At 47.4% G+C, this 12,770-nt stretch overlaps 1 pseudogene; it reads right to left on the bottom strand.

Moving 5' to 3' along the window:
* Positions 1-1,501: 1,501 nt before the first annotated feature.
* LOC123138628 (uncharacterized) lies at positions 1,502-9,836 on the bottom strand (annotated as a pseudogene).
* Between the last annotated feature and the right edge of the window lie 2,934 nt (positions 9,837-12,770).

Raw genomic sequence — 12,770 nt, 5'->3', positions numbered from 1 at the left:
TCTATCTTCTGCCATGGTCGGACATTGAGCCGAGCTCAATTTCACACCTTGCAACACAGGCAAGAACCCCTTCTTGGACTGATCCATATTGAACTTCTTCAATATCTTATCCAGGTATGTGCTTTGTGAAAGACCTATGAGGCGTCTTGATCTATCTCTACAGATCTTGATGCCTAATATGTAAGTAGCTTCTCCAAGGTCCTTCATCAAAAAACACTTATTCAAGTAGGCCTTAATGCTGTCCAGAAGTTCTATATCATTTCCCATCAAAAGTATGTTATCTACATATAATATGAGAAATGCTACAGAGCTCCCACTCACTTTCTTGTAAATGCAGGCTTCTCCATAAGTCTGCATAAACCCAAACGCTTTGATCATTTCATCAAAGCAAATATTCCAACTCCGAGATGCTTACACCATCCCATAGATGGAGCGCTAGAGCTAGCGTACCTTGTTAGCATTCTTAGGATCGACAAAACCTTCCGGCTGCATCGTATATAGTTCTTCCTTAAGATAGCCGTTAAGGAATGCCGTTTTGACGTCCATTTGCCATATCTCATAATCATAGTATGCGGCAATTGCTAACATGATTCGGTCGAACTTCAGCTTTCCTACGGGAGAGAAAGTCTCATCGTAGTCAACCCCTTGAACTTGTCGATAACCCGTAGCGACAAGTCAAGCTTTATAGATGGTAACATTACCATCCGCGTCCGTCTTCTTCTTCAATATCCATTTGTTTTCTATCGCTCGCCGATCATCGGGCAAGTCTTTCAAAGTCCACACTTTGTTTTCATACATGGATCCTATCTCGGATTGCATGGCTTCAAGCCATTTGTTGGAATCTAGGCCCGCCATTGGTTCTTCATAGTTCGAAGGTTCACCGTTGTCTAACAACATGATTTCCAGGACAGGGTTGCCATACCTCTCTGGTGTGGAACGTGTCCTTGTGGACCTACGAAGTTCATTAGTGACTTGATCCGAAGTACCTTGATCATCATCATTAATTTCCTCTCTAGTCGGTGCAGGCACCACGGGAACATCTTCCCGAGCTACGCTACTTACCGGTTCAAGAGGTAGATCCTATATCCTCAACAACAACTTTTTTGATCTTTCTATAGATAAACTCTACCAATTAATTGCAAGTAAATTTTATTTGAAACAAAAATGAAGAAAGTAATAAAAAACAGAAATAAGCATGAATAAACAGAAATAACACATTTTTTACTCTAAATGCATAATAATATCACGTAAAAAAGAGAAAAGGCATAATAGCCCCATTTAACCATGAATAAATAAAAATAACAAAACTTCAACTCTAAATACACCGTGATATCAAGTAAAAACATAATAAAAGCATAATACATATTTAACTATGAATAAACATAAGTAACATTGTTTCAACTTAAATGCATCATAATATCATGTAAAGAGCTAACAAGGCATGGCTAATCAGAATTAACAATGAATGAGCATGATTAAAAATAATTTCAATCATTAGAAACTAACCTGCATTCTGAGTTTGATCGAAAGCATCAATGGATTTATGAAAGAACATCCGTGCATTGCAATACACCATGAAATTGATGAGACACATACCAGTAGGCCTTGTCCATGAGTCACACATCACAGTTACGCCATAGTTCCTCTAGTCTTGCTAGAACATCTTCAGCCACTATTCAGCTTCTTCATAATTTTTGTCCAAATAAATCCCATCAATCTCCTTAGCAGTTGGAACAGGAGCTGGGCCAAGGTTTTGAGATATCTTGACTGCCGCACGAAAATAGGGACAATTTGCTTTCAGACCAGCAATGTAATTAGCATGAAAGAACATTGCCCAGGCTTGGCCAAGTACATCTTCTGACTCAACAATCAAAGCACTGCTGATCTTTGGTTGCATTGATACTTTGTTGCTCGATAATTCCTTGTCAAAGTATGTTGTGATACTTTGTTTCCCAAGCGACACACGAACACCACTCCCACTCCCTCTCCTCCTCTCAACTGCACGAGAGACATTCTTGTCTCTTAGGGACTCCCGAAGTGCGGCATGAATCTGTTCATCATCATCTTCTTCAATATTTTTCACCCCTTCTCCATGGTACAACCCTTCCATGATATCCCGTTCCAAGCGGAGTTTACGATTTGTCTTTTCCCTCTTCTTCCGCCTTGCGTCATCCCGGGAGTCCCTTATTGGAGCACGCACATTTCTTGGAACATTGGGGCACTCCCTCACTTCACCTAGTATACCTCCAAGGTGCGCTCCCTAAAGCAGGTTGCACCTCCTCCTCTAGTGATTAGGGGGCAGTACCGACAATCAAATCCCCCACCAAACTTGGGGCCATGGTTCCAAATATAATGGATGTCATTGCTTACAAGCCCTACATATCAAAATTTCAAGCACCAGGTTAGCAATGCATCATAATATATAGCTATAACAGAATAAACAATATGTCAACTCTAAATGCATCATCATATGAAATAAAAAAGGAGTAAGGAATAAAAAAGAATAAACCAGGACAGTAACAAAAAATAGCACAATTTTTACAACAGAATAAACAACATTCAACTTTAAATGCATCATAACATCAACTAAAAAGATAATAAGGCAGAAAAAACCAGAATTGTCACATTTGTTACTCTAAATGCATAACAACATCAAGTAAAAGGATAACAAGGCATAACAAACAGAATTAGCACAATTTTAATTTCAAACAAAATTAACACATTTTTATTTAAATCAGTGGCAGAGGCAGTACCCGGCGACCCGGGGCAGCTGTCCGGGCTCACCAGCGAGCGGCCACATAAACCATGCTATGGCGCCACGTATTAATTAGCCATATTTAAAAAAGATGGGAATTCACTGTCCATTATATTTGGCAATCCTCCCATTTAAAAAAGATGGCAATCCACAACGGCTCTTCCTAGACATTCATGTCCACTAATTAGGCAAGGTAAGTTAAGATCAACTAGATTTTGGGATTTCAATGAGTGGACACGCACGCACACACAAATTTATGGGATGGGAATTCACTACTTAGGTTCGGAGATTTTATTAGTAGTAAATTGGTTTGTAATTTGCATCTATATAGGAATTTGGGGATTCGATCGTTCCGAAAAGGTTCGTTGAAGGAAAATCGATCTCCACTCCTTATAGGTTTTGCTTCTTCTTGACTCCTCTAGCCAAATCATTGTTAGTTAGTTCAATCATTTTAAATCATTCAATTTTAATCTGAAGTTATAAATATCAGAACTAGAGGGAAGGACTATCACCGTTCTTCATTATTGTCAGGCTGAAGATTTTTTATGTCGTTAGATTGTGTTGAGATGAATCATTGCTTCAGACCTTCAGTGACTCAAATCAAGAGGTAATTGTGTGTTTCTTGTGGCTTGCTGAAATATATAGCAGATCTTTCTTAAATAGTTACCGTCATTATTGAGAGACCAACTTGAGACTTAGATTCTTCATTTGATAAATCATGTTCCATTTTCTGGTTGCAAAGATTTTAAAAGTTTGGCAAAAAAAGGTTGAAATGGAGGAGCATGTGGTATTTTGTCTTTTTAGTTAGCTTGCCGTCTGCCCCGGCTCTTAATTTTTCCTGGCTCCTCCACTGCGCATTGTGTAGTCAGTCAGGGAGTAATAGGTTTTTTTGTATCGATGATGAACAACACAGCAACTCGGGGTATCCGTGAGCCATCGCTGATTTTTTTTCTTGGCATTGATATCTAAGCTTAAGTTTCAGTTTCTGGTGGCTTGTTAGTTCCTCTTGTTTGTTGTGCGCATATTGTTTACGCGTTGACTGCATCTAAGAGAGATGGCGATCATCATGTTGTTACAGAATCCCAGTTCCAGATCGTATTGCTGAAACTGTACCAAGAAAGACTGGGAAACAACACTATGGCAACGACTTCATTGTTTATGCCTCATTAATAAATTGAGGTGTTAGAGCATCTCCAATAGCACCTTATAATAGGTCACCAAAAGTGGCTCGAGTAAAAAAATTAGGCACCAAAACTGCTTTCTTTCATGAAAAAATGTGGTCTCCAACAATTACCCTATAATAAGGCTGCCACACGGCAATGACATATGCACTTTTCATCTCGAATAACACATACATATTGGATACAGAAAATATCAAATGCAACTCATATGTCCAAAATAAACCCAACAATGATTATTACATACTTCATCAAATCAAAGTCAACAACAAAGCTTTTAGCACACAATGCAACAAAGTTCATCACACTAATACAACAAAGGTAGAGATGCAACTATGGTTGTTCATGCCCATGCCATGTCCACCACTCCTCTGTGAGATCCTATGAGATCTTTTCAAGATCAGTGCATCCGCATCTCTAATGTCATGGTACACCTAAAGAAAGCGTTTGATCCGGTCTTGCCTTCTAGCCGTCCGCATGGGTAATCCCACGAGGTCATACAAAGGGTATTCGCATGAGGTCATGTCGTGCAAGATCACGCATGATGTTATCATGTAACAAAGGATCTCTTGATCCCAAAGCCTAACCAGTCCTCACACAATAGCAAATTGGCATTGCAAAACCCCAAATGCCCTCTCAACATATTTCCTAGTCGTCCATGGAGCATTGTGAAAATAAAAGTACTTTCATATCTTTGGGTTTTACTATTGGCTTGACAAACGTAGCCCACCTTGGAGAGATCTCATCCGGGAGGTACTACTGAAAGTTGTCGGTGCATCCGTTTGCTTGGAAGGTCACCGATCAAAGTTCTTCATTCGCTAATTTTGTAAAGAGAGGTGAGCGGTGGAGCACATTGAAATCATGCAAGATCCAAGCATCCCATAATATGCACGTCATATCCATGTCTCATGATCAGCACAGCCTCAAGGATGATGGTGGCCTCCTTCTTCTGTCCTCTAAGCTATCCATGCCAATAGAACCGCCATGCTTCGGCCTCTTTTTCATGTGCATTGCCAAGATCAACGCAAGAGCTTCCTCCTCCTCCATGTCAAACTCCTCACCCAACAAGGAATCGTAGCAAAACTTGTAGTCACATGAGCTCATCTACAATAGAAACTATCTAGAGCTCTCAATCTTCTGTGCTTATGCAAAGAAATGCATGACAAATTTAGGCAGTTGGCTGGAATCGGAGAGGTAGCCGAGGTCAAATCGGCGCAGCGGAGGGGGCTCCGGAAACGGTCCGAGGCGGCGAGATATTGGGTGGGATTGGGATGGAGTCTGGGTGAGCGGCGGTGCAGAGGGGATGGCTTGTGGGGCTGTAGTGCGGTGGTGGTGGTGTGAAGGTGCGGTCGGAGGTGGGAATGAAACTGATGGTTGGAGGGTCGCACGCGGCTTGTCTTGATTTTGCCGTAGCCGCTCAAGTGTTGTATATTTGCGGCACTTGGTGCCTTCTTTTGGGCTGCACGCGACTTTTTTGCCCCCAAATGCCAAAAAACGGTTTGAGCAGACTCCTATTGGAGATGCTTGTTATGCTAGTTCCACAAAGCATTGTTCTGTAAGTTCGCTTCTTGCATAGTAACTTGCGTTGTTTCATATCCCAGCTGGATTTTTGTTTGATAGGATTCTGGTTTCGTGTGGACGCTAAATAACTGAGCTCAAGCTTATATGAGCTCAGGTTGACAGTAAAATTTAAAATAAATGAAAAAAATCTGACTTTCTTGTGGTTGTGAAACATTATGTTTGTGGAAAACTGTACGACACCCAAAACAGGTGTGGCTACCTCATATATATAAGGGTACACGAAGTGTACAAATACACAATATACAGGATATACACGGAAGCTACGTATAAACATTATCTAACACCCTCCCTCAATCTTAACTGTGGCCTGAAGTACAAAGCAAGTTAAGATTGTGCCTACAACCTTCAAACGGAGGTTGTGGAAGTGGCTTCGTGAAGATGTCAGCAAGTTGATCTTTGGAGGAGATGAACTTGATATGAAGAAGTTTCTGTGTAACACTTTCCCTCACAAAGTGACAGTCAACTTCGATGTGCTTCGTACGAGCATGAAAAAATGGATTAGATGAAAGATACGTCGCAGCAATATTATCACACAAAGAACCGGTGGCTGCTCTTGAGAGACTACCAACTCTCTCAATAGAGACTGTACCCGAATGAGCTCAGTCGCGGCATTGGCAACCGCCTTATACTCTGCTTCAGTGCTACTCCGAGAGACTGTGGCCTGCTTGCAAGCACTCCAGGCGATCAAGTTGCGACCAAAGAAGACAACATAGCCCCCCGTATCACCGGTCATCTAGGCTCCCAGCCCAATCTGCATCAGAGAATGCCGAGAGAGTACTCGAGGAGGTATACCAAAGATGCAAGCCATAGGAGACAGTATGAGAGAGATAACGCAGTATACGCTTCACAACTGACCAGTGTGAAGTCCGTGGAGCATGAAGATACTGACACACACGGTTTACCGCATAGGAGATGTTCGGCCGTGTGATAGTCAAGTACTACAAGTCACCAACAACAGTGCGGTATTCTGTAGCATCATCTGAAGGAAGCAAGGCACCATCCAAGGCTGATAACTGATTAGTTGCAGGCATAGGGGTGGTAGCATGCTTGCATTGCAACATACCAGCATGTTGCAGCAAGTCAAGGAATACTTATGTTGAGTGAGAGTCAGGCCAGCAGAAGACCGTGAAACCTCCAGACCAATGAAGTAATGGAGAGCACCCAGATCCTTGACGGCAAAATGACCACTCAGAGCAGACAGCAAACGATCAGCGACAGTCACTGATGAGCTGATAAAAATAATGTCATCAACATAAACCAGTAGGTACATAGTAATCTCAGGACGATGAAACATGAACAGAGACGTGTCTGCAGTGGACGGAGCAAATACAAGACATCAAAGAACCTAGCCAAGTCGGGCATGTCATGCACGAGGAGCCTGCTTAAATCCATAAAGCGCCTTAACAAGATGACACTAATGATGCGGACGAGCAGGATCAACAAAAGCTAGAGGTTTCCACATGTAAACCTCTTCCTCCAAGACCCCATGGAGAAAAGCATTCTGAACATAAAGATGAAGCTGAGATCACCCTTTGGCAACAGCGAAGGACAGAAGCAGATGAATGGTGGTAGCTTTGACAACTGGACTGAAGGTATCCTCGTAATCAAGATCATACTGTTGTTTATCCTTTGGCCACCAATCGTGCCTTGTATCGCTCGATAGATCCATCAGCATGCTTCTTTACCTTAAACATCCACTTGGAGTCAATGATGTTGACACCAGACACAGGAGGAACCAAGCGCCATCTATCGTTCCTCTGTAGTGCCTGAAACTCCAGCTCCATGGCACTGTGCCAATGACGAATCGGAAGGGCCATCCCAAAATGCCGAGGCTTAGCAGTGGGGTCAGTATCTGTCTATGCCATACATGCCGCAACCCACGCAACCGTGTCATCAGTGCACTCCTTTGGCCGAATGATACCACTCTGACTGCATGCACGAGGATGCAGAACAGGGATAGACGGCGGAGGTGGCGGCGGAGACGAAGATGATGCTGATGATGGAGACCGCTCCCCAAATGTAAAGCCAGTCACACGAGGCGACCGGCCTGGCAAGGAAGGCGTGGACGCCTTCTCGGCCAATGCGGGCGGGGACGCCGACTCGACCCCCATGGCAGAGGTTGGCTCAGGCGAAGCTGGCTCGGCAGCTCGCCCGGCTCGGCCAACACGTCGGCAAGTCCCGAGGTGGCGGGGCCCGGCTCGGCCAGCCCTGTCGGCAAGCCAGGTGACAGAGGGGCGTCACGAGTGGGCTCGGCGGACATCCGAGGGGACATGGACGGCTGCTCATCCGGAAGCTTGAGGCGTGCTCCACGTCCAGTACCTGCACCATGGTTAGGTAGCAACAACAGCGTATATGCAGCATCAACAAATTGACCAGGCAAAGGTAAAGCAGATTTCTCAGGTGAAGTGGGAGTGGTGGAGGTGACTGGAAGTGTGGAAAAAGGAAAAAAATCTCATCAAACACCACATCACGTGAGATGTAGACGCGGTTAGAGGGAACATGAAGACACTTGTACCCTTTATGAAGAGAACAATAACCAAGAAACACACACTGTTTAGACCAAAACTCCAACATGCTTCTGTTATATGGACGAAGATGTGGCCAACACGCGCTCGCAAAGACCTTGAGAAACGTATAATCAGGAACTTCATTCAGCAAGAGCTCAAGTGATGTTTTCATCTAACGGAGTCGTGTAGGAAGCTTGTTAATGAGAAAGCATGCGGTGGAAAATGCATCACTCCAAATCAGAAAGGCACAGAGGCATGGGAAAGCAAAGCAAGACCAGTCTCAACTATATGACGATATTTATGCTCAACTACACCGTTTTGCTGATGTTTATGAGGACAAGAGACACGATGTGTAATTCTAAGCTTATTAAAGAATGCATTGAGGTTGTGATACTCACCACCCCCCCAATCGGATTGCACACGAAAGATTTTATGACTGAGTAGACGCTTAACACGCGCTTGGAATTGCAAGAAAACATTAAACACACCAGACTTGCGTTTAAGAAAAGAAAGCCAAGTGAACCGACTATAAGCATCAATTAAACAGACATAGTAATTATGACCACTAACAGAGCTTTGGGCATGGCCCCATACATCTGAAAACACAAGTTCAAGCGTTTTATTGACTACACGACTCGACTGAGAAAAAGGAAGCTGGTGACTCTTGCCTTGTTGATAGGCATTACAAACTGCATCAACATGTTTATTGAACACGACTGGAAGATCATGAGGATGAAGTAAATGGCGAACAATGGGAGTGGCAGAATGACCAAGGCGTGCATGCCAATGTGATGGAGAGACACGAACACCACTCAAAGCACTAGGAGTTGGTGGCACATCAAGTGCATAAAGACCGTTATGGCGCAGTTGACCTCTAAGGAGTACGTCCCACATGTCCCAGTCCTTAACAAAAAAATTAGAAGGATGAAATTCAGCAAGAACATTATTATCACGAGCAAGTTTAGGAACTAAAAGCAAACTACATGAAACAGAGGGAATACGAAGGACATTGAGAAGAAGTAATTGTGTGGATCGACGTGTAAGAAGTGATGCCTAACCAATATGTGAGATGTGCATACCTTCCCCATTAGCGGAGTGAACCAGATCGTGTCCACGGTACGGCTCCTGTGTAGAGAGCTGGCCCATCTCAATCATCAGGTGATTGGTAGCTCCCGTATCCATGTACGAAGATGCATCAACTAGATAAGAAGGATTATGCCCCTGCTCATGACTCGCTAGGACAGCCTGCTTCTCACTACCCTTGCCATTTTTCCTGATCCCCAAGAAATCCTGCTTGAAGCGACGATGACAACGGGAGGCAAGGTGACCATCAAGTCCACACAACTGAAGGGCGGCAGGCATGGACTCGACCTGCCGTGGAGGTAGTGGTGTTCCACGAACTAGGCACGGTCGGTGGAGGTTTTCCACCAGTTGGTGGCTTGTAGGGCTTGCCCTTCCCACGCGTTGCAGCATTGGTGGAAGGGAAACACGGCATAGAGCAGCGAGCCTGGATGCGCTGTGCCATAGCGAGGAGACGCGCATACAACTCACAGGCTTGATGGGAGTGTCATGACCATTGATATTCTCCACCAAATTATCATAGTCGTCACTCAGTCCGTTGAGCACATAAGAGGTGAACTCCTTCGGACCAAGCGCCTTGCCAATGGAGAGAAGTGTGTCAGTCATACCCGGCACTTTGTTGAAGTAGTCGGTGACGGCGAGATCATGAAGCTTCACCTCCCCAAGCGCAGTGCGGATGGCGTGCCCACGCTTGAGACTGCGAAGCAAAACTGGTATGAAGAGCCATCCACGCATCCCGAGATGTATCGGCGAAGATGACCAGTGACGAAACCCCCTCCGTAAGAGAGCACTGGATGGCAGAGAGAATGGCATGATCTTGATCACCCACACATGGTGCCCCAGATGGTATGGCGGTGGGCACGGCAAAGTGCCATCCGGAAACCCCTCCAAGTAGCGACTGTGGAAAAGTAGCAGACCTGACCATGCCATGACAGATAGTTATCCGTCGTCAGCTTCAGCGGGATGAGATGCACAAAGTACAAATGTGCACTAGATAGACCATGATCCGAAGGAGACGGCGACGCATAAAAGCTCGGGGGTAAAGGACCACTCAGTACCACGGACGAAGCCACCAGCTTCATCGATGGTCCGTCGTAGGGCGCTCCGTACGAAGTGGGCGCGCCATAAGGAGACGCGGTCACCGAGGCTGGCGGATAGGCGTAGGCCAACGGGGCAGATGAAGCCGACCACGGACTGGCGAGGGCAGCGCTGTAGGAGCCAGCTGCAGGCGGCTGTGGCAGGTACGGGACACCGCCATGAGTCAGGGTGGACACGGTCCGGGCTGGTCCGGTCCCGGTCCGAGCCGTCGTTTGGACCGGCCGCCGGCGGTCCAGTCCGTACCGGACCGAGCAGTGCAGCGGTCCCAATTTCAGGGACAGGACCAGCAAGATTCAAAGCTCGGTGCGGACCGTCGGTCCTCACAGTCCTGACGGCATACAGTCACTGCCATGTAGGCCCAGGCTATCGGAGTGGTACTCGGCGCAGCAGCACGGTGGCCGGAGACGCAGAAGACGGACCTGATGCGTGGCGGCACGGCGGCGCGAGGGACAGAGACACGGAGGCACGGCCGCGAGGGGGAGAGGGGAGGAACAGCCGCACAAGGGAGCGGCGGCGCGAGGCAGAGGCACGACGGCCGGCGGCGCGTCCTAGTCCAGTCCGCTGGTGGAAGGAGCGGCGACGGCGGCGCGGTGCATCCTGGTGGAAGCGGCGGCGCACACACGCACGAATGGGATGCGGGATGAGTTTAGGTCACGCACACACGCACGATCTATATGTGTGATGCGGGATGGGCTTCCTTATTTGCTCTAATTGGGTTGGGCCATCGGTCCTCCAAGCCGGACCGAGCTAAGACTGGACCGGACCGGTCGATTTTCGGGCCGAAATTGCCAGCTCGGACCGGCCAGTTTTCCTAGCGGGTCGAGACCGATTGGTCCGGTCCTGGTCGATCCATGAGCGGGCTCAAAAGCCCGCTCGCTACGTCCAGGCTGAGCCATGAGTCGGGCCCGCCAACAGGTGTTGCTGGACTCCCTGCTGCGATAGCGGGACACTGCCGTGTGTCGTGTACAGGTGTTGCTGGACTGATCGCGGGACGCTGTCGTGCGTCGTTTGCGGGACGTCGCCCGGCTGCATGTACGGGACCCCACCCGGCTACATGCGCGGGGCGTAGCCCAGCTGCATATACGGGACGTCACCCGGCCCGCCCGGCTGCATGTGCGGGAGGACGCCCGACTACAGATGTGGAATGGAGCCTGGCTGTGATTGTGGGACACCGCCATGTGGTTCGTCGTAGGTCGACATGGCCCCCCACCAGAGAGCAGTCACGGGTGATGAAGCGGCGCCGTAGCAGCCCGCCGGTGGCTGGGCGGCGGGATCACTGAAGGCCAATGGCAGGCGGCCATAGCCATGGAGGTGCCGACCAGGGAAACAAGCGGCCGAGATGTTGGGGAACGTAGCATGCAAAAAAAACTACGATCACGCAAGATCTATCGAGATGTAGAGCAACGAGAAGGGGAGAGTGTGTCCATGTACCCTCGTAGACCGGAAGCGGAAGCGTAAGGTTAACGCGGTTGATGTAGTCGAACGTCTTCACAATCCAACCGATCTAGTACCGAACGTACGGCACCTCCGAGTTCAGCATACATTCAGCTCGATGAGAACCCTCAAACTCTTGATCCAGCTGAGAGTCGAGGGAGAGTTCTGTCAGCATGACGTCCTGGTAACGGTCATGGTGATGTGATCTGCGCAGGGCTTCACCTAAGCACTACTACGCTATGACCAGAGGAGTAAAATGTGGAGGGGGGCACCGCACACGGCTAAGAGAACAATTGATGTACTATGGGGTGCCCCCTGTCCCCGTATATAAAGGAGGGGAGGAGGAGGCCGGCCACCAAGGGGCGCGCCATGGGGGGGGGAGTCCTACTAGGACTCCACTCCTCGTAGGATTCCCCCCCCCCCCGTTTTCCTTTCTCATCGGAGGGGAAAAGGAAGGAGAGGGAGAGGGAGAGGGAAAGGGGGGCACCGCCCCCTCCCCTAGTCCAATTCGTACTACCATGGGGGGGGCACCCCTTGCGGGCTCCCCTCTCTCTCCACTAAGGCCCATGTAGGCCCAATATTTCCCCGGGGAGTTCCGGTAACCCCTCTGTACTCCGAAATATATCCGAACCTTTCCGAAACCATTCAGGTGTCTGAATATCATCGTCCAATATATCAATCTTTACCTCTCGGCCATTTCGATACTCCTCGTCATGTCCGTGATCTCATCCGGGACTCCGAACTAACTTCGGTCACCAAAACACATAACTCATAATACAAATCGTCATCGAACGTTAAGCGTGCGGACCCTACGGGTTCGAGAACTATGTAGACATGACCGAGACACATCTCTGGTCAATAACCAACAGCGGAACCTGGATGCTCATATTGGTTCCTACGAAGATCTTTATAGGTTAAACCGCAATAACAACATACATTATTCCCTTTGTCATCGGTATGTTACTTGCCCGATATTCGATCGTCGGTATCATCATACCTTAGCTCAATCTCATTACCGGCAAGTCTCTTCACTCATTCCGTAATGCATCATCCCGCAACTAAATCATTAGTCACATTGCTTGCAAGTCTTATACTGATGTGCACTACCGAGAGGGCCCAGAGATACATCTCTGATAC

Source organism: Triticum aestivum, chromosome 6B (genome assembly GCF_018294505.1).
Source record: "Triticum aestivum cultivar Chinese Spring chromosome 6B, IWGSC CS RefSeq v2.1, whole genome shotgun sequence".
Classification (NCBI taxonomy): Eukaryota; Viridiplantae; Streptophyta; class Magnoliopsida; order Poales; family Poaceae; genus Triticum; species Triticum aestivum.
This window is presented reverse-complemented; position numbering and strand designations above follow the sequence as displayed.